The sequence below is a fragment of the Oncorhynchus masou genome, unplaced genomic scaffold (genome assembly GCF_036934945.1).
Source record: "Oncorhynchus masou masou isolate Uvic2021 unplaced genomic scaffold, UVic_Omas_1.1 unplaced_scaffold_823, whole genome shotgun sequence".
Taxonomy (NCBI): Eukaryota; Metazoa; Chordata; class Actinopteri; order Salmoniformes; family Salmonidae; genus Oncorhynchus; species Oncorhynchus masou.
The window spans coordinates 100,138-123,137 of NW_027014708.1; the positions used below are offsets into that span (position 1 = coordinate 100,138).

A 23,000-nucleotide genomic window follows, 5' to 3' on the forward strand; every position below is an offset into this window, starting at 1 on the left:
TAAGACCATTAAACACATCTGTAAAACCACGATGAGGACACATGACCCACCTACCTAATCATTGGGTACATCTCGAGAAACATCAGAGTAATCATGGACATTTGATAATGTAGATAACATGGGTGGTGGAACACGTAATCATGTCATTTATTTGGGATCGTTTTCCTGTGTGTGGGTGGCAGAGATATTCACACTTCATCATGTTGTTGCACTTGTGCATCCTCTGCATTTATAGCTACCATTTGGAAGAGGGCGTGAAAAGAGCCTGGCTGGTTTTCTTTTGTGGTTGGCAGTTGGCATGGACTAATTCCATGTTTATTTCTACACACAATAGGTGGTGGACTTGTAAATTCTTGACCGGCAAAAATGGGTCCGATGTTATAATGTGCCACTTTGATCTGCAACTCCCATTTTTCGCGAGTTCAAAGTTTATGTCGTTGTGAACATTACGGAGTGTTCTTTAGCTTTTAGAAGGTCGTGGTTTCGATACCCGTACTGGCCAGATGACTTTGTTTTTACCCTACTGTGTATGTCTACAGTGTCTCACAACTCTATTGATTGGGGTTTACAATGTGCATTTTAAATTAGTAGTATGAGTTGTCGATTGTTGGGTCATTGTGGAGTGATATTTTAATGTAGGAGGGTTTTTTTTCATTGTAGGAGTTTTCATTCGTTTTTTATTATACAAGGAAGGGAGGAGGACAGGGACTTCATGGACTAAGAGACAGAGAGACAGAATGGTGAAGAAACAGATAGACGGGTCCATCAATCATTTGATTCATTCATTATTTACACACACACACACACACACACACACACACACACACACACACACACACACACACACACACACACACACACACACACACACACACACACACACACACACACACACACACACACACACACACACACACACACACACACACACACCTTTCCCCATGCTCACTTGGTGACACATTAACTAGAGAAGGGCATTAAGTACAGAGAGGTAAAGAGCCAGCAGACAGCTGCACCCTCTTTCTCCACCCCTTACTCTCTCTTTCTCCACTCCTTACTCTGTCTTTCTCCACTCCTTACTCTGTCTTTCTCCACTCCTTACTCTCTCTCTGTCTTTCTCCACTCCTTACTCTCTCTCTCTGTCTTTCTCCACTCCTTACTTTCTCTTTCTCCACTCCTTACTCTCTCTTTCTCCACTCCTTACTCTCTCTTTCTGCCTTTCTCCACTCCTTACTCTCTCTCTGTCTTTCTCCACTCCTTACTCTCTCTTTCTCCACTCCTTACTCTCTCTTTCTCCATTCCTTACTCTCTCTTTCTGTCTTTCCGATGATAACATGTGCCAGTGTTTCTTGACCGCATCTCTCACTTTTCACGAGTTCAAAGTTTATGTCGTTGTGAACATTACGGAGTGTTCTTTAGCTTTCGCGGGTCTTTGTTTGAAGCAGTTCATCTCGTGTTTTTCCCAATGCCAAATGAAGTGCTTCATCCACACACATAATTGTGTTTCTGTCCTGGAGCCCTGTGGGGTGTGTTTGTGAACAGAGCTCCGGGAGCAGCTTGCTGAGGGGGCTCTTCTCCATGTTTATTTCTCAATAGGTGATGGATTTGTTATGGAATGTCTTGACCTCTTATTTAGTACGGTGTAGTTATTTCCACCTTTATCTGTAGAATGAGCATTTTCTAAGGCCGGTTAGCTCAGTTGGTTAGAGCGTCGTGCTAATAACGCGAAGGTCGTGGGTTCGATACCCGTACTGGCCAGATGATTTTGTTTTTACCCTACTGTGTATGTCTACAGTGTCTCACAACTCTATTGATTGGGGTTTACAATGTGCATTTTAAATTAGTAGTATGAGTTGTCGATTGTTGGATCATTGTGGAGTGACATTTTAATGTAGGAGGTTTTTTTTTTTCATTGTAGGAGTTTTCATTCGTTTTTTATTATACAAGGAAGGGAGGAGGACAGGGACTTCATGGACTAAGAGACAGAGAGACAGAATGGTGAAGAAACAGATAGACGGGTCCATCAATCATTTGATTCATTTATTATTTACACACACACACACACACACACACACACACACACGCACGCACGCACGCACGCACACACACACACACACACACACACACACACACACACACACACACACACACACACACACACACACACCAACCTTTCCCCTTGCTCACTTGGTCACTCATTAACTTGAGAAGGCATTAAGTACAGAGAGGTAATGAGCCAACAGACAGCTGCACCTCTCTTTCTCCACTCCTTACTCTCTCTTTCTCCACTCCTTACTCTCTCTTTCTGTCTCCACTCTTTCCTCTCTCTTTGTCTTTCTCCACTCCTTACTCTCTCTTTCTCCTCTCCTTACTCTCTTTTTCTGTCTTTCTCCACTCATTACTCTCTCTTTGTCCACTCCTTACTCTCTCTTTCTCCACTCCTTACTCTCTCTTTCTCCACTCCTTACTCTCTCTCTCTTTCTCCACTCCTTACTCTCTCTTTTCTCCACTCCTTATTCTCTCTTTCTCCACTCCTTACTCTCTCTCTGTCTTTCTCCACTCCTTACTCTCTCTTTCTCCACTCCTTACTCTCTCTCTGTCTTTCTCCACTCCTTACTCTCTCTTTCTCCACTCCTTACTCTCTCTTTCTCCACTCCTTACTCTCTCTTTCTAGTGTTCTCCACTCCTTACTCTCTCTTTCTCACTTTTCCACTCTTTCCTCTCTCTTTGTCTTTCTCCACTCCTTACTCTCTCTTTCTCCTCTCCTTACTCTCTCTTTCCGTCTTTCTCCACTCATTACTCTCTTGTTTCACTCCCTACTCTCTCTTTCTCCACTCCTTACTCTCTCTTTCTCCACTCCTTACTCTCTGTCTTCTTTCTCCACTCCTTACTATCTCTTTCTCCACTCCTTACTCTCTCTTCATATTTAGTACGGTGTCTGTCTTTCTCCACTCCTTACTCTCTCTTTCTCCTCTCCTTTCTTCTCTTTCTGTCTTTCTCCACTCCTTACTCTCTCTCTCTCTGTCTGTCTCCACTCCTTACTTTCTCTCTCTGTCTTTCTCCACTCCTTACTCTCTCTTTCTCCACTCATTACTCTCTCTTTCTGTCTTTCTCCACTCCTTACTCTCTTTCTCCACTCCTTACTCTCTCTCTTTCTCCACTCCTTACTCTCTCTCTCTGTCTGTCTCCTATCCTTACTCTCTCTCTCTGTCTTTCTCCACTCCTTACTCTCTCTTTCTCCACTCATTACTCTCTCTTTCTGTCTTTCTCCACTCCTTACTCTCTTTCTCCACTCCTTACTCTCTCTCTCTCTCTTTCTCCACTCCTTACTGTCTCTTTCTCCACTCCTTACTCTCTCTTTCTCCACTCCTTCTTTTTCCCTGGAACTTCTGTATCACTGATCTTTAATAAGCTTTTACGTATCGTATTTATTTATTTTAATTAGCACCATTGTGTAAACCTAGCCCCGCCCACATCCGTTCCACGCATCGACAGGGGTCGGAGGTGAAGGAAATACTAATACCTGCAACCAAATACAACATACATTTCATCAATATTGAAATAAAATGTGTAAATAAGACGTATTAAACACATCTGTAAAACCACAATGAGGACACATAGACCCACCTACCTAATCATTGGGTACATCGTACGAGAAACATCAGAGTAATCATGGACATTTGATAATGTAGATAACATGGGTGGTGGAACACGTAATCATGTCATTTATTTGGGATCGTTTTCCTGTGTGTGGGTGGCAGAGATATTCACACTTCATCATGTTGTTGCACTGTGCGCATCCACTGCATTTATAGCTACCATTTGGAAGAGGGCGTAAAAGAGCCTGGCTGGTTTTCTTTTGTGGTTGGCAGTTGGCATGGACTTATTTATCGCGTAAATTGCGACCTCTTCTACACACAATAAGTGGTGGACTTGTAAATTCCGCCGGCAAAAATGGGTCCGATGTTAAAATGTGCCACTTTTGACCGCAACTCCCATTTTTCACGAGTTCAAAGTTTATGTCGTTGTGAACATTACGGAGTGTTCTTTAGCTTTCGCGGGTCTTTGTTTGAAGCAGTTCATCTCGTGTTTTTCCCAATGCCAAATGAAGTGCTTCATCCACACACATAATTGTGTTTCTGTCCTGGAGCCCTGTGGGGTGTGTTTGTGAACAGAGCTCCGGGAGCAGCTTGCTGAGGGGGCTCTTCTCCATGTTTATTTCTCAATAGGTGATGGATTTGTTATGGAAGGTCTTGACCTCTTATTTAGTACGGTGTAGTTATTTCCACCTTTATGCGTAGAATGAGCTATTTCTAAGGCCGGTTAGCTCAGTTGGTTAGAGCGTCGTGCTAATAACGCGAAGGTCGTGGGTTCGATACCCGTACAGGCCAGATGATTTTGTTTTTACCCTACTGTGTATGTCTACAGTGTCTCACAACTCTATTTATTGGGGTTTACAATGTGCATTTTAAATTAGTAGTATGAGTTGTCGATTGTTGGGTCATTGTGGAGTGACTTTTTAATGTAGGAGGTTTTTTTTTCATTGTAGGAGTTTTCATTCGTTTTTTATTATACAAGGAAGGGAGGAGGACAGGGACTTCATGGACTAAGAGACAGAGAGACAGAATGGTGAAGAAACAGATAGACGGGTCCATCAATCATTTGATTCATTCATTATTTACACACACACACACACACACACACACACACACACACACACACACACACACACACACACACACACACACACACACACACACACACACACACACACACACACACACACACACACACACACACACACACCTACCTTTCCCCATGCTCACTTGGTCACACATTAACTAGAGAAGGGCATTAAGTACAGAGAGGTAAAGAGCCAGCAGACAGCTGCACCCTCTTTCTCCGCCCCTTACTCTCTCTTTCTCCACTCCTTACTCTCTCTGTCTCCACTCCTTACTCTCTCTTTCTCCACTCCTTACTCTCTCTTTCTCCACTCCTTACTCTCTCTTTCTGTCTTTCCGATGATAACATGTGCCAGTGTTTCTTGACCGCATCTCTCATTTTTCGGTGACACATTAACTAGAGAAGGGCATTAAGTACAGAGAGGTAAAGAGCCAGCAGACAGCTGCACCCTCTTTCTCCACCCCTTACTCTCTCTTTCTCCACAACTCTCTCTCTTTCTCCACTCCTTACTCTGTCTTTCTCCACTCCTTACTCTCTGTCTTTCTCCACTCCTTACTCTCTCTCTCTGTCTTTCTCCACTCCTTACTTTCTCTTTCTCCACTCCTTACTCTCTCTTTCTCCACTCCTTACTCTCTCTTTCTGCCTTTCTCCACTCCTTACTCTCTCTTTCTCCACTCCTTACTCTCTCTTTCTCCACTCCTTACTCTCTCTTTCTCCATTCCTTACTCTCTCTTTCTGTCTTTCCGATGATAACATGTGCCAGTGTTTCTTGACCGCATCTCTCACTTTTCACGAGTTCAAAGTTTATGTCGTTGTGAACATTACGGAGTGTTCTTTAGCTTTCGCGGGTCTTTGTTTGAAGCAGTTCATCTCGTGTTTTTCCCAATGCCAAATGAAGTGCTTCATCCACACACATAATTGTGTTTCTGTCCTGGAGCCCTGTGGGGTGTGTTTGTGAACAGAGCTCCGGGAGCAGCTTGCTGAGGGGCTCTTCTCCATGTTTATTTCTCAATAGGTGATGGATTTGTTATGGAATGTCTTGACCTCTTATTTAGTACGGTGTAGTTATTTCCACCTTTATCTGTAGAATGAGCATTTTCTAAGGCCGGTTAGCTCAGTTGGTTAGAGCGTCGTGCTAATAACGCGAAGGTCGTGGGTTCGATACCCGTACTGGCCAGATGATTTTGTTTTTACCCTACTGTGTATGTCTACAGTGTCTCACAACTCTATTGATTGGGGTTTACAATGTGCATTTTAAATTAGTAGTATGAGTTGTCGGTTGTTGGGTCATTGTGGAGTGACATTTTAATGTAGGAGGGTTTTTTTTTCATTGTAGGAGTTTTCATTCGTTTTTTATTATACAAGGAAGGGAGGAGGACAGGGACTTCATGGACTAAGAGACAGAGAGACAGAATGGTGAAGAAACAGATAGACGGGTCCATCAATCATTTGATTCATTCATTATTTACACACACACACACACACACACACACACACACACACACACACACACACACACACACACACACACACACACACACACACACACACACACACACACACACACACACACACACACACACACACACACACACACCTTTCCCCATGCTCACTTGGTGACACATTAACTAGAGAAGGGCATTAAGTACAGAGAGGTAAAGAGCCAGCAGACAGCTGCACCCTCTTTCTCCACCCCTTACTCTGTCTTTCTCTCTTTCTCCACTCACTCCTTACTCTCTCTGTCTTTCTACTCTCTCTTTTCTCCACTCCTTATCCTTATTCTCTCTTCTTTCTCCACTCCTTACTCTCTCTGTCTCCACTCCTTACTCTCTCTTTCTCCACTCCTTACTCTCTCTTTCTCCACTCCTTACTCTCTCTTTCTGTCTTTCCGATGATAACATGTGCCAGTGTTTCTTGACCGCATCTCTCACTTTTCACGAGTTCAAAGTTTATGTCGTTGTGAACATTACGGAGTGTTCTTTAGCTTTCGCGGGTCTTTGTTTGAAGCAGTTCATCTCGTGTTTTTCCCAATGCCAAATGAAGTGCTTCATCCACACACATAATTGTGTTTCTGTCCTGGAGCCCTGTGGGGTGTGTTTGTGAACAGAGCTCCGGGAGCAGCTTGCTGAGGGGGCTCTTCTCCATGTTTATTTCTCAATAGGTGATGGATTTGTTATGGAATGTCTTGACCTCTTATTTAGTACGGTGTAGTTATTTCCACCTTTATCTGTAGAATGAGCATTTTCTAAGGCCGGTTAGCTCAGTTGGTTAGAGCGTCGTGCTAATAACGCGAAGGTCGTGGGTTCGATACCCGTACTGGCCAGATGATTTTGTTTTTACCCTACTGTGTATGTCTACAGTGTCTCACAACTCTATTGATTGGGGTTTACAATGTGCATTTTAAATTAGTAGTATGAGTTGTCGATTGTTGGGTCATTGTGGAGTGACATTTTAATGTAGGAGGGTTTTTTTTTCATTGTAGGAGTTTTCATTCGTTTTTTATTATAAAAGGAAGGGAGGAGGACAGGGACTTCATGGACTAAGAGACAGAGAGACAGAATGGTGGAGAAACAGATAGACAGGTCCATCAATCATTTGATTCATTCATTATTTACACACACACACACACACACACACACACACACACACACACACACACACACACACACACACACACACACACACACACACACACACACACACACACACACACACACACACACACACACACACACACACACACACACACACACCTACCTTTCCCCATGCTCACTTGGTCACACATTAACTAGAGAAGGGCATTAAGTACAGAGAGGTAAAGAGCCAGCAGACAGCTGCACCCTCTTTCTCCACCCCTTACTCTCTCTTTCTCCACTCATTACTCTCTCTTTCTCCACTCCTTACTCTCTCTTTCTGTCTTTCTCCACTCCTTACTCTCTCTCTGTCTTTCTCCACTCCTTACTCTCTCTCTCTCTGTCTTTCTCCACTCCTTACTCTCTCTTTCTGTCATTCTCCACTCCTTACTCTCTCTCTCTGTCTTTCTCCACTCCTTACTTTCTCTTTCTCCACTCCTTACTCTCTCTTTCTCCACTCCTTACTCTCTGTCTTTCTCCACTCCTTACTCTCTCTATATGTCTTTCTCCACTCCTTACTCTCTCTTTCTGTCTTTCTCCACTCCTTACTCTTTATCATTCTCCACTCCTTACTCTGTCTTTCTCCACTCCTTACTCTCTCTCTCTGTCTTTTCTCCACTCTTTCTTCCACTCTCTCTTTCTGTCTTTCTCCACTCCTTACTCTCTCTTTCTGTCTTTCTCCACTCCTTACTCTCTCTTTATCATTCTCCACTCCTTACTCTGTCTTTCTCCACTCCTTACTCTCTCTCTCTCTGCCTTTCTCCACTCCTTACTCTCTCTCTGTCTTTCTCCACTCCTTACTCTCTCTTTCTCCACTCCTTACTCTCTCTTTCTCCATTCCTTACTCTCTCTTTCTGTCTTTCCGATGATAACATGTGCCAGTGTTTCTTGACCGCATCTCTCACTTTTCACGAGTTCAAAGTTTATGTCGTTGTGAACATTACGGAGTGTTCTTTAGCTTTCGCGGGTCTTTGTTTGAAGCAGTTCATCTCGTGTTTTTCCCAATGCCAAATGAAGTGCTTCATCCACACACATAATTGTGTTTCTGTCCTGGAGCCCTGTGGGGTGTGTTTGTGAACAGAGCTCCGGGAGCAGCTTGCTGAGGGGGCTCTTCTCCATGTTTATTTCTCAATAGGTGATGGATTTGTTATGGAATGTCTTGACCTCTTATTTAGTACGGTGTAGTTATTTCCACCTTTATCTGTAGAATGAGCATTTTCTAAGGCCGGTTAGCTCAGTTGGTTAGAGCGTCGTGCTAATAACGCGAAGGTCGTGGGTTCGATACCCGTACTGGCCAGATGATTTTGTTTTTACCCTACTGTGTATGTCTACAGTGTCTCACAACTCTATTGATTGGGGTTTACAATGTGCATTTTAAATTAGTAGTATGAGTTGTCGATTGTTGGGTCATTGTGGAGTGACATTTTAATGTAGGAGGGTTTTTTTTTCATTGTAGGAGTTTTCATTCGTTTTTTATTATACAAGGAAGGGAGGAGGACAGGGACTTCATGGACTAAGAGACAGAGAGACAGAATGGTGAAGAAACAGATAGACGGGTCCATCAATCATTTGATTCATTCATTATTTACACACACACACACACACACACACACACACACACACACACACACACACACACACACACACACACACACACACACACACACACACACACACACACACACACACACACACACCTTTCCCCATGCTCACTTGGTGACACATTAACTAGAGAAGGGCATTAAGTACAGAGAGGTAAAGAGCCAGCAGACAGCTGCACCCTCTTTCTCCACCCCCCTCTTTCTACTCTCTCTTTCTCCACTCATTACTCTCTCTTTCTCCACTCCTTACTCTGTCTTTCTCCACTCCTTACTCTCTCTCTGTCTTTCTCCCTTACTTCTGTCTTTTCTCTCTGTCTTTCTCCACTCCTTACTCTGTCTTTCTCCACTCCTTACTCTCTCTCTGTCTTTCTCCACTCCTTACTCTCTCTCTGTCTTTCTCCACTCCTTACTCTCTCTCTGTCTTTCTCCACTCCTTACTCTCTCTTTCTCCACTCCTTACTCTCTTTCTCCATTCCTTACTCTCTCTTTCTGTCTTTCCGATGATAACATGTGCCAGTGTTTCTTGACCGCATCTCTCACTTTTCACGAGTTCAAAGTTTATGTGGTTGTGAACATTACGGAGTGTTCTTTAGCTTTCGCGGGTCTTTGTTTGAAGCAGTTCATCTCGTGTTTTTCCCAATGCCAAATGAAGTGCTTCATCCACACACATAATTGTGTTTCTGTCCTGGAGCCCTGTGGGGTGTGTTTGTGAACAGAGCTCCGGGAGCAGCTTGCTGAGGGGGCTCTTCTCCATGTTTATTTCTCAATAGGTGATGGATTTGTTATGGAATGTCTTGACCTCTTATTTAGTACGGTGTAGTTATTTCCACCTTTATCTGTAGAATGAGCATTTTCTAAGGCCGGTTAGCTCAGTTGGTTAGAGCGTCGTGCTAATAACGCGAAGGTCGTGGGTTCGATACCCGTACTGGCCAGATGATTTTGTTTTTACCCTACTGTGTATGTCTACAGTGTCTCACAACTCTATTGATTGGGGTTTACAATGTGCATTTTAAATTAGTAGTATGAGTTGTCGATTGTTGGGTCATTGTGGAGTGACATTTTAATGTAGGAGGTTTTTTTTTCATTGTAGGAGTTTTCATTCGTTTTTTATTATACAAGGAAGGGAGGAGGACAGGGACTTCATGGACTAAGAGACAGAGAGACAGAATGGTGAAGAAACAGATAGACGGGTCCATCAATCATTTGATTCATTCATTATTTTACACACACACACACACACACACACACACACACACACACACACACACACACACACACACACACACACACACACACACACACACACACACACACACACACCTTTCCCCATGCTCACTTGGTGACACATTAACTAGAGAAGGGCATTAAGTACAGAGAGGTAAAGAGCCAGCAGACAGCTGCACCCTCTTTCTCCACCCCTGCTCTCTTTCTCCACTCATTACTCTCTTTCTCCACTCCTTACTCTGTCTTTCTCCACTCCTTACTCTCTCTTTCTCCACTCCTTACTCTCTCTTTCTCCACTCCTTACTCTGTCTTTCTCCACTCCTTACTCTCTCTTTCTCCACTCCTTACTCTCTCTTTCTCCACTCCTTACTCCCTCTCTTTCTCCACTCCTTACTCTCTCTCTGTCTTTCTCCACTCCTTACTCTCTCTTTCTCCACTCCTTACTCTCTCTTTCTCCACTCCTTACTCTCTCTTTCTGCCTTTCTCCACTCCTTACTCTCTCTCTGTCTTTCTCCACTCCTTACTCTCTCTTTCTCCACTCCTTACTCTCTCTTTCTCCATTCCTTACTCTCTCTTTCTGTCTTTCCGATGATAACATGTGCCAGTGTTTCTTGACCGCATCTCTCACTTTTCACGAGTTCAAAGTTTATGTGGTTGTGAACATTACGGAGTGTTCTTTAGCTTTCGAAGGGTCTTTGTTTGAAGCAGTTCATCTCGTGTTTTTCCCAATGCCAAATGAAGTGCTTCATCCACACACATAATTGTGTTTCTGTCCTGGAGCCCTGTGGGGTGTGTTTGTGAACAGAGCTCCGGGAGCAGCTTGCTGAGGGGGCTCTTCTCCATGTTTATTTCTCAATAGGTGATGGATTTGTTATGGAATGTCTTGACCTCTTATTTAGTACGGTGTAGTTATTTCCACCTTTATCTGTAGAATGAGCATTTTCTAAGGCCGGTTAGCTCAGTTGGTTAGAGCGTCGTGCTAATAACTTGAAGTTTGTGGGTTCGATACCCGTACTGGCCAGATGATTTTGTTTTTACCCTACTGTGTATGTCTACAGTGTCTCACAACTCTATTGATTGGGGTTTACAATGTGCATTTTAAATTAGTAGTATGAGTTGTCGGTTGTTGGGTCATTGTGGAGTGACATTTTAATGTAGGAGGGTTTTTTTTCATTGTAGGAGTTTTCATTCGTTTTTTATTATACAAGGAAGGGAGGAGGACAGGGACTTCATGGACTAAGAGACAGAGAGACAGAATGGTGAAGAAACAGATAGACGGGTCCATCAATCATTTGATTCATTCATTATTTACACACACACACACACACACACACACACACACACACACACACACACACACACACACACACACACACACACACACACACACACACACACACACACACACACACACACACACACACACACACACACACACACACCTTTCCCCATGCTCACTTGGTGACACATTAACTAGAGAAGGGCATTAAGTACAGAGAGGTAAAGAGCCAGCAGACAGCTGCACCCTCTTTCTCCACCCCTTACTCTCTCTCTCTTTCTCCACTCATTACTCTCTCTTTCTCCTTACTTCTCTCCACTCTTCTCTCTCTGTCTTTCTCTTTCTCCCACTCCTTACTCTCTCTCTCTCTTTCTCCACTCCTTACTTTCTCTTTCTCTCCTTCTCTTTTCTCCACTCCTTACTCTCTCTTTCTGCCTTTCTCCACTCCTTACTCTCTCTCTGTCTTTCTCCACTCCTTACTCTCTCTTTCTCCACTCTCTTACTCTCTCTTTCTCCATTCCTTACTCTCTCTTTCTGTCTTTCCGATGATAACATGTGCCAGTGTTTCTTGACCGCATCTCTCACTTTTCACGAGTTCAAAGTTTATGTCGTTGTGAACATTACGGAGTGTTCTTTAGCTTTCGCGGGTCTTTGTTTGAAGCAGTTCATCTCGTGTTTTTCCCAATGCCAAATGAAGTGCTTCATCCACACACATAATTGTGTTTCTGTCCTGGAGCCCTGTGGGGTGTGTTTGTGAACAGAGCTCCGGGAGCAGCTTGCTGAGGGGGCTCTTCTCCATGTTTATTTCTCAATAGGTGATGGATTTGTTATGGAATGTCTTGACCTCTTATTTAGTACGGTGTAGTTATTTCCACCTTTATCTGTAGAATGAGCATTTTCTAAGGCCGGTTAGCTCAGTTGGTTAGAGCGTCGTGCTAATAACGCGAAGGTCGTGGGTTCGATACCCGTACTGGCCAGATGATTTTGTTTTTACCCTACTGTGTATGTCTACAGTGTCTCACAACTCTATTGATTGGGGTTTACAATGTGCATTTTAAATTAGTAGTATGAGTTGTCGATTGTTGGGTCATTGTGGAGTGACATTTTAATGTAGGAGGGTTTTTTTTTCATTGTAGGAGTTTTCATTCGTTTTTTATTATACAAGGAAGGGAGGAGGACAGGGACTTCATGGACTAAGAGACAGAGAGACAGAATGGTGAAGAAACAGATAGACGGGTCCATCAATCATTTGATTCATTCATTATTTACACACACACACACACACACACACACACACACACACACACACACACACACACACACACACACACACACACACACACACACACACACACACACACACACACACACACACACACACCTTTCCCCATGCTCACTTGGTGACACATTAACTAGAGAAGGGCATTAAGTACAGAGAGGTAAAGAGCCAGCAGACAGCTGCACCTCTTTCTCCACCCCTCCACTCTCTCTTTCTCCACTCATTACTCTCTCTTTCTCCACTACTCTCTCTCTGTCTTTCTCCACTTCTCTGTCTTTCTCCACTCCTTACTTACTCTCTTTCTCCACTCCTTACTCTGTCTTTCTCCACTCCTTACTCTCTCTCTGTCTTTCTCCACTCCTTACTCTCTCTCTGTCTTTCTCTCCTTACTCTCTTTCTCCACTCCTTACTCTCTCTTTCTCCACTCCTTCTCTCTTTCTGCCTTTCTCCACTCCTTACTCTCTCTCTGTCTTTCTCCACTCCTTACTCTCTCTTTCTCCACTCCTTACTCTCTCTTTCTCCATTCCTTACTCTCTCTTTCTGTCTTTCCGATGATAACATGTGCCAGTGTTTCTTGACCGCATCTCTCACTTTTCACGAGTTCAAAGTTTATGTCGTTGTGAACATTACGGAGTGTTCTTTAGCTTTCGCGGGTCTTTGTTTGAAGCAGTTCATCTCGTGTTTTTCCCAATGCCAAATGAAGTGCTTCATCCACACACATAATTGTGTTTCTGTCCTGGAGCCCTGTGGGGTGTGTTTGTGAACAGAGCTCCGGGAGCAGCTTGCTGAGGGGGCTCTTCTCCATGTTTATTTCTCAATAGGTGATGGATTTGTTATGGAATGTCTTGACCTCTTATTTAGTACGGTGTAGTTATTTCCACCTTTATCTGTAGAATGAGCATTTTCTAAGGCCGGTTAGCTCAGTTGGTTAGAGCGTCGTGCTAATAACGCGAAGGTCGTGGGTTCGATACCCGTACTGGCCAGATGATTTTGTTTTTACCCTACTGTGTATGTCTACAGTGTCTCACAACTCTATTGATTGGGGTTTACAATGTGCATTTTAAATTAGTAGTATGAGTTGTCGATTGTTGGGTCATTGTGGAGTGACATTTTAATGTAGGAGGGTTTTTTTTCATTGTAGGAGTTTTCATTCGTTTTTTATTATACAAGGAAGGGAGGAGGACAGGGACTTCATGGACTAAGAGACAGAGAGACAGAATGGTGAAGAAACAGATAGACGGGTCCATCAATCATTTGATTCATTCATTATTTACACACACACACACACACACACACACACACACACACACACACACACACACACACACACACACACACACACACACACACACACACACACACACACACACACACACACACACACACACACACACACACACACACACACACCTTTCCCCATGCTCACTTGGTGACACATTAACTAGAGAAGGGCATTAAGTACAGAGAGGTAAAGAGCCAGCAGACAGCCAGCAGACAGCTGCACCCTCTTTCTCCACCCCTTACTCTCTCTTTTCTCCACTCTTCTTTCTCTCTTTCTTTCTCTTTCTCCACTCCTTACTCCACTCTTTCTCCACTCCTTCTCTCTCTGTCTTTCTCCACTCCTTACTTTCTCTTTCTCCACTCCTTACTCTCTCTCTTTCTCCACTCCTTACTCTCTCTCTCTGTCTTTCTCCACTCCTTACTCTCTCTCTGTCTTTCTCCACTCCTTACTCTCTCTTTCTCCACTCCTTACTCTCTCTTTCTCCATTCCTTACTCTCTCTTTCTGTCTTTCCGATGATAACATGTGCCAGTGTTTCTTGACCGCATCTCTCACTTTTCACGAGTTCAAAGTTTATGTCGTTGTGAACATTACGGAGTGTTCTTTAGCTTTCGAAGGGTCTTTGTTTGAAGCAGTTCATCTCGTGTTTTTCCCAATGCCAAATGAAGTGCTTCATCCACACACATAATTGTGTTTCTGTCCTGGAGCCCTGTGGGGTGTGTTTGTGAACAGAGCTCCGGGAGCAGCTTGCTGAGGGGGCTCTTCTCCATGTTTATTTCTCAATAGGTGATGGATTTGTTATGGAATGTCTTGACCTCTTATTTAGTACGGTGTAGTTATTTCCACCTTTATCTGTAGAATGAGCATTTTCTAAGGCCGGTTAGCTCAGTTGGTTAGAGCGTCGTGCTAATAACGCGAAGGTCGTGGGTTCGATACCCGTACTGGCCAGATGATTTTGTTTTTACCCTACTGTGTATGTCTACAGTGTCTCACAACTCTATTGATTGGGGTTTACAATGTGCATTTTAAATTAGTAGTATGAGTTGTCGATTGTTGGGTCATTGTGGAGTGACATTTTAATGTAGGAGGGTTTTTTTTCATTGTAGGAGTTTTCATTCGTTTTTTATTATACAAGGAAGGGAGGAGGACAGGGACTTCATGGACTAAGAGACAGAGAGACAGAATGGTGAAGAAACAGATAGACGGGTCCATCAATCATTTGATTCATTCATTATTTACACACACACACACACACACACACACACACACACACACACACACACACACACACACACACACACACACACACACACACACACACACACACACACACACACACACACACACACACACACCTTTCCCCATGCTCACTTGGTGACACATTAACTAGAGAAGGGCATTAAGTACAGAGAGGTAAAGAGCCAGCAGACAGCTGCACCCTCTTTCTCCACCCCTCACTCTCTCTTTCTCCACTCATTACTCTCTCTTTCTCCACTCCTTACTCTGTCTTTCTCCACTCTTCTTTCTCCTTTCTCCTTACTCTCTCTCTGTCTTTCTCCACTCCTTACTTTCTCTTTCTCCACTCCTTATTCTCTCTTTCTCCACTCCTTACTCTCTCTCTCTGTCTTTCTCCACTCCTTACTCTCTCTTTCTCCACTCCTTACTCTCTCTTTCTGCCTTTCTCCACTCCTTACTCTCTCTCTGTCTTTCTCCACTCCTTACTCTCTCTTTCTCCACTCCTTACTCTCTCTTTCTCCATTCCTTACTCTCTCTTTCTGTCTTTCCGATGATAACATGTGCCAGTGTTTCTTGACCGCATCTCTCACTTTTCACGAGTTCAAAGTTTATGTCGTTGTGAACATTACGGAGTGTTCTTTAGCTTTCGCGGGTCTTTGTTTGAAGCAGTTCATCTCGTGTTTTTCCCAATGCCAAATGAAGTGCTTCATCCACACACATAATTGTGTTTCTGTCCTGGAGCCCTGTGGGGTGTGTTTGTGAACAGAGCTCCGGGAGCAGCTTGCTGAGGGGGCTCTTCTCCATGTTTATTTCTCAATAGGTGATGGATTTGTTATGGAATGTCTTGACCTCTTATTTAGTACGGTGTAGTTATTTCCACCTTTATCTGTAGAATGAGCATTTTCTAAGGCCGGTTAGCTCAGTTGGTTAGAGCGTCGTGCTAATAACGCGAAGGTCGTGGGTTCGATACCCGTACTGGCCAGATGATTTTGTTTTTACCCTACTGTGTATGCTACAGTGTCTCACAACTCTATTGATTGGGGTTTACAATGTGCATTTTAAATTAGTAGTATGAGTTGTCGATTGTTGGGTCATTGTGGAGTGACATTTTAATGTAGGAGGGTTTTTTTTCATTGTAGGAGTTTTCATTCGTTTTTTATTATACAAGGAAGGGAGGAGGACAGGGACTTCATGGACTAAGAGACAGAGAGACAGAATGGTGAAGAAACAGATAGACGGGTCCATCAATCATTTGATTCATTCATTATTTACACACACACACACACACACACACACACACACACACACACACACACACACACACACACACACACACACACACACACACACACACACACACACACACACACACACACACACCTTTCCCCATGCTCACTTGGTGACACATTAACTAGAGAAGGGCATTAAGTACAGAGAGGTAAAGAGCCAGCAGACAGCTGCACCCTCTTTCTCCACCCCTCACTCTCTCTTTCTCCACTCATTACTCTCTCTTTCTCCACTCCTTACTCTGTCTTTCTCCACTCCTTACTCTCTCTCTTTCTCCACTCCTTACTCTCTCTCTGTCTTTCTCCACTCCTTACTCTCTCTTTCTCCACTCCTTACTCTCTCTTTCTGCCTTTCTCCACTCCTTACTCTCTCTCTGTCTTTCTCCACTCCTTACTCTCTCTTTCTCCACTCCTTACTCTCTCTTTCTCCATTCCTTACTCTCTCTTTCTGTCTTTCCGATGATAACATGTGCCAGTGTTTCTTGACCGCATCTCTCACTTTTCACGAGTTCAAAGTTTATGTCGTTGTGAACATTACGGAGTGTTCTTTAGCTTTCGCGGGTCTTTGTTTGAAGCAGTTCATCTCGTGTTTTTCCCAATGCCAAATGAAGTGCTTCATCCACACACATAATTGTGTTTCTGTCCTGGAGCCCTGTGGGGTGTGTTTGTGAACAGAGCTCCGGGAGCAGCTTGCTGAGGGGGCTCTTCTCCATGTTTATTTCTCAATAGGTGATGGATTTGTTATGGAATGTCTTGACCTCTTATTTAGTACGGTGTAGTTATTTCCACCTTTATCTGTAGAATGAGCATTTTCTAAGGCCGGTTAGCTCAGTTGGTTAGAGCGTCGTGCTAATAACTTGAAGTTTGTGGGTTCGATACCCGTACTGGCCAGATGATTTTGTTTTTACCCTACTGTGTATGTCTACAGTGTCTCACAACTCTATTGATTGGGGTTTACAATGTGCATTTTAAATTAGTAGTATGAGTTGTCGATTGTTGGGTCATTGTGGAGTGACATTTTAATGTAGGAGGGTTTTTTTTTTCATTGTAGGAGTTTTCATTCGTTTTTTATTATACAAGGAAGGGAGGAGGACAGGGACTTCATGGACTAAGAGACAGAGAGACAGAATGGTGAAGAAACAGATAGACGGGTCCATCAATCATTTGATTCATTCATTATTTACACACACACACACACACACACACACACACACACACACACACACACACACACACACACACACACACACACACACACACACACACACACACACACACACACACACACACACACACCTTTCCCCATGCTCACTTGGTGACACATTAACTAGAGAAGGGCATTAAGTACAGAGAGGTAAAGAGCCAGCAGACAGCTGCACCCTCTTTCCCCATGCTCACTTGGTGACACATTAACTCATTAAGTACTTTCTCCAGCAGACAGCTGCACTCTGTCTTTCTCCACCCTTACTCTCTCTTTCTCCACTCATTACTCTCTCTTTCTCCACTCCTTACTCTGTCTTTCTCCACTCCTTACTCTCTCTCTGTCTTTCTCCACTCCTTACTCTCTCTCTTTCTCCACTCCTTACTCTCTCTTTCTCCACTCCTTACTCTCTCTTTCTGCCTTTCTCCACTCCTTACTCTCTCTCTGTCTTTCTCCACTCCTTACTTCTCTCTTTCTCCACTCCTTACTCTCTCTTTCTCCATTCCTTACTCTCTCTTTCTGTCTTTCCGATGATAACATGTGCCAGTGTTTCTTGACCGCATCTCTCACTTTTCACGAGTTCAAAGTTTATGTCGTTGTGAACATTACGGAGTGTTCTTTAGCTTTCGCGGGTCTTTGTTTGAAGCAGTTCATCTCGTGTTTTTCCCAATGCCAAATGAAGTGCTTCATCCACACACATAATTGTGTTTCTGTCCTGGAGCCCTGTGGGGTGTGTTTGTGAACAGAGCTCCGGGAGCAGCTTGCTGAGGGGCTCTTCTCCATGTTTATTTCTCAATAGGTGATGGATTTGTTATGGAATGTCTTGACCTCTTATTTAGTACGGTGTAGTTATTTCCACCTTTATCTGTAGAATGAGCATTTTCTAAGGCCGGTTAGCTCAGTTGGTTAGAGCGTCGTGCTAATAACGCGAAGGTCGTGGGTTCGATACCCGTACTGGCCAGATGATTTTGTTTTTACCCTACTGTGTATGTCTACAGTGTCTCACAACTCTATTGATTGGGGTTTACAATGTGCATTTTAAATTAGTAGTATGAGTTGTCGATTGTTGGGTCATTGTGGAGTGACATTTTAATGTAGGAGGGTTTTTTTTTCATTGTAGGAGTTTTCATTCGTTTTTTATTATACAAGGAAGGGAGGAGGACAGGGACTTCATGGACTAAGAGACAGAGAGACAGAATGGTGAAGAAACAGATAGACGGGTCCATCAATCATTTGATTCATTCATTATTTACACACACACACACACACACACACACACACACACACACACACACACACACACACACACACACACACACACACACACACACACACACACACACACACACACACCTTTCCCCATGCTCACTTGGTGACACATTAACTAGAGAAGGGCATTAAGTACAGAGAGGTAAAGAGCCAGCAGACAGCTGCACCCTCTTTCTCCACCCCTTACTCTCTCTTTCTCCACTCATTACTCTCTCTTTCTCCACTCCTTACTCTCTCTCTCTGTCTTTCTCCACTCCTTACTCTCTCTCTCTGTCTTTCTCCACTCCTTACTCTCTCTCTCTTTCTCCACTCCTTACTCTCTCTCTGTCTTTCTCCACTCCTTACTCTCTCTTTCTCCACTCCTTCTTTCTCCACTCCTTACTCTCTCTTTCTCCACTCCTTACTCTCTCTTTCTGTCTTTCTCCACTCCTTACCTTACTCTGTCTTTCTCCACTCCTTACTCTCTCTTTCTCCACTCCTTACTCTCTCTTTCTCTTTCTCCACTCCTTACTCTCTCTCTCTGTCTTTCTCCACTCCTTACTCTCTCTTTATCTTTCTCCACTCCTTACTCTCTCTCTGTCTTTCTCCACTCCTTACTCTCTCTCTCCTCTCTTTCTCCTTACTCTGTCTTTTCCACTCCTTACTCTCTCTTTCTGTCTTTCTCCACTCCTTACTCTCTCTCTCTGTCTTTCTCCACTCCTTACTTTCTCTTTCTCCACTCCTTACTCTCTCTTTCTCCACTCCTTACTCTCTCTTTCTGCCTTTCTCCACTCCTTACTCTCTCTCTGTCTTTCTCCACTCCTTACTCTCTCTTTCTCCACTCCTTACTCTCTCTTTCTCCATTCCTTACTCTCTCTTTCTGTCTTTCCTGTGATAACATGTGCCAGTGTTTCTTGACCGCATCTCTCACTTTTCACGAGTTCAAAGTTTATGTCGTTGTGAACATTACGGAGTGTTCTTTAGCTTTCGCGGGTCTTTGTTTGAAGCAGTTCATCTCGTGTTTTTCCCAATGCCAAATGAAGTGCTTCATCCACACACATAATTGTGTTTCTGTCCTGGAGCCCTGTGGGGTGTGTTTGTGAACAGAGCTCCGGGAGCAGCTTGCTGAGGGGGCTCTTCTCCATGTTTATTTCTCAATAGGTGATGGATTTGTTATGGAATGTCTTGACCTCTTATTTAGTACGGTGTAGTTATTTCCACCTTTATCTGTAGAATGAGCATTTTCTAAGGCCGGTTAGCTCAGTTGGTTAGAGCGTCGTGCTAATAACGCGAAGGTCGTGGGTTCGATACCCGTACTGGCCAGATGATTTTGTTTTTACCCTACTGTGTATGTCTACAGTGTCTCACAACTCTATTGATTGGGGTTTACAATGTGCATTTTAAATTAGTAGTATGAGTTGTCGATTGTTGGGTCATTGTGGAGTGACATTTTAATGTAGGAGGGTTTTTTTTTTTTCATTGTAGGAGTTTTCATTCGTTTTTTATTATACAAGGAAGGGAGGAGGACAGGGACTTCATGGACTAAGAGACAGAGAGACAGAATGGTGAAGAAACAGATAGACGGGTCCATCAATCATTTGATTCATTCATTATTTACACACACACACACACACACACACACACACACACACACACACACACACACACACACACACACACACACACACACACACACACACACACACACACACACACACACACACACCTTTCCCCATGCTCACTTGGTGACACATTAACTAGAGAAGGGCATTAAGTACAGAGAGGTAAAGAGCCAGCAGACAGCTGCACCCTCTTTCTCCACCCCTACTCTCTCTTTCTCCACTCATTACTCTCTCTTTTCCACTCCTTACTCTGTCTTTCTCCACTCTCTCTCTCTGTCTTTTTCTCCACTCTCTTACTCCACTCCTTACTTCTTTCTCTTTCTCCACTCCTTACTTCTCTCTCTCTTTCTCCACTCCTTTCTCCACTCCTTCTTTCTGCTCTTTCTCCACTCCTTACTCTCTCTCTGTCTTTCTCCACTCCTTACTCTCTCTTTCTCCACTCCTTACTCTCTCTTTCTCCATTCCTTACTCTCTCTTTCTGTCTTTCCGATGATAACATGTGCCAGTGTTTCTTGACCGCATCTCTCACTTTTCACGAGTTCAAAGTTTATGTCGTTGTGAACATTACGGAGTGTTCTTTAGCTTTCGCGGGTCTTTGTTTGAAGCAGTTCATCTCGTGTTTTTCCCAATGCCAAATGAAGTGCTTCATCCACACACATAATTGTGTTTCTGTCCTGGAGCCCTGTGGGGTGTGTTTGTGAACAGAGCTCCGGGAGCAGCTTGCTGAGGGGGCTCTTCTCCATGTTTATTTCTCAATAGGTGATGGATTTGTTATGGAATGTCTTGACCTCTTATTTAGTACGGTGTAGTTATTTCCACCTTTATCTGTAGAATGAGCATTTTCTAAGGCCGGTTAGCTCAGTTGGTTAGAGCGTCGTGCTAATAACGCGAAGGTCGTGGGTTCGATACCCGTACTGGCCAGATGATTTTGTTTTTACCCTACTGTGTATGTCTACAGTGTCTCACAACTCTATTGATTGGGGTTTACAATGTGCATTTTAAATTAGTAGTATGAGTTGTCGATTGTTGGGTCATTGTGGAGTGACATTTTAATGTAGGAGGGTTTTTTTTTCATTGTAGGAGTTTTCATTCGTTTTTTATTATACAAGGAAGGGAGGAGGACAGGGACTTCATGGACTAAGAGACAGAGAGACAGAATGGTGAAGAAACAGATAGACGGGTCCATCAATCATTTGATTCATTCATTATTTACACACACACACACACACACACACACACACACACACACACACACACACACACACACACACACACACACACACACACACACACACACACACACACACACACACACACCTTTCCCCATGCTCACTTGGCACATTAACTAGAGAAGGGCATTAAGTACAGAGAGGTAAAGAGCCAGCAGACAGCTGCACCCTCTTTCTCCACCCATTACTCTCTCTTTCTCCACATTATCTCTCTCTTTCTCCACTCCTTACTCTCTCTCTCTGTCTTTCTCCACTACCTTACTCTCTCTTTCTCCACTCCACTCCTTCTTTCTCCTCCTTACTCTCTTTCTTTCTCCTTTCTCCACTCCTTACTCTCTCTTTCTGTCTTTCTCCACTCCTTACTCTCTCTCTGTCTTTCCTTACTCTCTCTTTCTCCACTCCTTACTCTCTCTTTCTCCATTCCTTACTCTCTCTTTCTGTCTTTCCGATGATAACATGTGCCAGTGTTTCTTGACCGCATCTCTCACTTTTCACGAGTTCAAAGTTTATGTCGTTGTGAACATTACGGAGTGTTCTTTAGCTTTCGCGGGTCTTTGTTTGAAGCAGTTCATCTCGTGTTTTTCCCAATGCCAAATGAAGTGCTTCATCCACACACATAATTGTGTTTCTGTCCTGGAGCCCTGTGGGGTGTGTTTGTGAACAGAGCTCCGGGAGCAGCTTGCTGAGGGGGCTCTTCTCCATGTTTATTTCTCAATAGGTGATGGATTTGTTATGGAATGTCTTGACCTCTTATTTAGTACGGTGTAGTTATTTCCACCTTTATCTGTAGAATGAGCATTTTCTAAGGCCGGTTAGCTCAGTTGGTTAGAGCGTCGTGCTAATAACGCGAAGGTCGTGGGTTCGATACCCGTACTGGCCAGATGATTTTGTTTTTACCCTACTGTGTATGTCTACAGTGTCTCACAACTCTATTGATTGGGGTTTACAATGTGCATTTTAAATTAGTAGTATGAGTTGTCGATTGTTGGGTCATTGTGGAGTGACATTTTAATGTAGGAGGGTTTTTTTTTTTCATTGTAGGAGTTTTCATTCGTTTTTTATTATACAAGGAAGGGAGGAGGACAGGGACTTCATGGACTAAGAGACAGAGAGACAGAATGGTGAAGAAACAGATAGACGGGTCCATCAATCATTTGATTCATTCATTATTTACACACACACACACACACACACACACA

At 43.5% G+C, this 23,000-nt stretch overlaps 16 non-coding genes across 16 annotated transcripts; all 16 read left to right on the forward strand.

The window, feature by feature from the left end:
- The first annotated feature begins 1,684 nt into the window (after positions 1–1,684).
- trnai-aau (transfer RNA isoleucine (anticodon AAU)) lies at positions 1,685–1,758 on the forward strand. Its single transcript has one exon. It is a non-coding gene; the product is annotated as a tRNA-Ile (tRNA).
- Positions 1,759–4,317: 2,559 nt separating this feature from the next.
- Positions 4,318–4,391, forward strand: trnai-aau (transfer RNA isoleucine (anticodon AAU)). Its single transcript has one exon. It is a non-coding gene; the product is annotated as a tRNA-Ile (tRNA).
- A 1,395-nt stretch (positions 4,392–5,786) lies between these two features.
- Positions 5,787–5,860, forward strand: trnai-aau (transfer RNA isoleucine (anticodon AAU)). Its single transcript has one exon. It is a non-coding gene; the product is annotated as a tRNA-Ile (tRNA).
- A 1,072-nt stretch (positions 5,861–6,932) lies between these two features.
- On the forward strand, positions 6,933–7,006 carry trnai-aau (transfer RNA isoleucine (anticodon AAU)). Its single transcript has one exon. It is a non-coding gene; the product is annotated as a tRNA-Ile (tRNA).
- Positions 7,007–8,539: 1,533 nt separating this feature from the next.
- Positions 8,540–8,613, forward strand: trnai-aau (transfer RNA isoleucine (anticodon AAU)). The gene has a single exon. It is a non-coding gene; the product is annotated as a tRNA-Ile (tRNA).
- A 1,162-nt stretch (positions 8,614–9,775) lies between these two features.
- trnai-aau (transfer RNA isoleucine (anticodon AAU)) lies at positions 9,776–9,849 on the forward strand. Its single transcript has one exon. It is a non-coding gene; the product is annotated as a tRNA-Ile (tRNA).
- Positions 9,850–11,088: 1,239 nt separating this feature from the next.
- trnai-aau (transfer RNA isoleucine (anticodon AAU)) lies at positions 11,089–11,162 on the forward strand. Its single transcript has one exon. It is a non-coding gene; the product is annotated as a tRNA-Ile (tRNA).
- Positions 11,163–12,323: 1,161 nt separating this feature from the next.
- Positions 12,324–12,397, forward strand: trnai-aau (transfer RNA isoleucine (anticodon AAU)). The gene has a single exon. It is a non-coding gene; the product is annotated as a tRNA-Ile (tRNA).
- Positions 12,398–13,608: 1,211 nt separating this feature from the next.
- trnai-aau (transfer RNA isoleucine (anticodon AAU)) lies at positions 13,609–13,682 on the forward strand. The gene has a single exon. It is a non-coding gene; the product is annotated as a tRNA-Ile (tRNA).
- Positions 13,683–14,853: 1,171 nt separating this feature from the next.
- Positions 14,854–14,927, forward strand: trnai-aau (transfer RNA isoleucine (anticodon AAU)). Its single transcript has one exon. It is a non-coding gene; the product is annotated as a tRNA-Ile (tRNA).
- A 1,196-nt stretch (positions 14,928–16,123) lies between these two features.
- Positions 16,124–16,197, forward strand: trnai-aau (transfer RNA isoleucine (anticodon AAU)). The gene has a single exon. It is a non-coding gene; the product is annotated as a tRNA-Ile (tRNA).
- A 1,121-nt stretch (positions 16,198–17,318) lies between these two features.
- On the forward strand, positions 17,319–17,392 carry trnai-aau (transfer RNA isoleucine (anticodon AAU)). The gene has a single exon. It is a non-coding gene; the product is annotated as a tRNA-Ile (tRNA).
- Positions 17,393–18,589: 1,197 nt separating this feature from the next.
- Positions 18,590–18,663, forward strand: trnai-aau (transfer RNA isoleucine (anticodon AAU)). The gene has a single exon. It is a non-coding gene; the product is annotated as a tRNA-Ile (tRNA).
- A 1,536-nt stretch (positions 18,664–20,199) lies between these two features.
- Positions 20,200–20,273, forward strand: trnai-aau (transfer RNA isoleucine (anticodon AAU)). The gene has a single exon. It is a non-coding gene; the product is annotated as a tRNA-Ile (tRNA).
- Positions 20,274–21,419: 1,146 nt separating this feature from the next.
- trnai-aau (transfer RNA isoleucine (anticodon AAU)) lies at positions 21,420–21,493 on the forward strand. The gene has a single exon. It is a non-coding gene; the product is annotated as a tRNA-Ile (tRNA).
- Positions 21,494–22,607: 1,114 nt separating this feature from the next.
- trnai-aau (transfer RNA isoleucine (anticodon AAU)) lies at positions 22,608–22,681 on the forward strand. Its single transcript has one exon. It is a non-coding gene; the product is annotated as a tRNA-Ile (tRNA).
- The last annotated feature ends 319 nt before the right edge of the window (positions 22,682–23,000 follow it).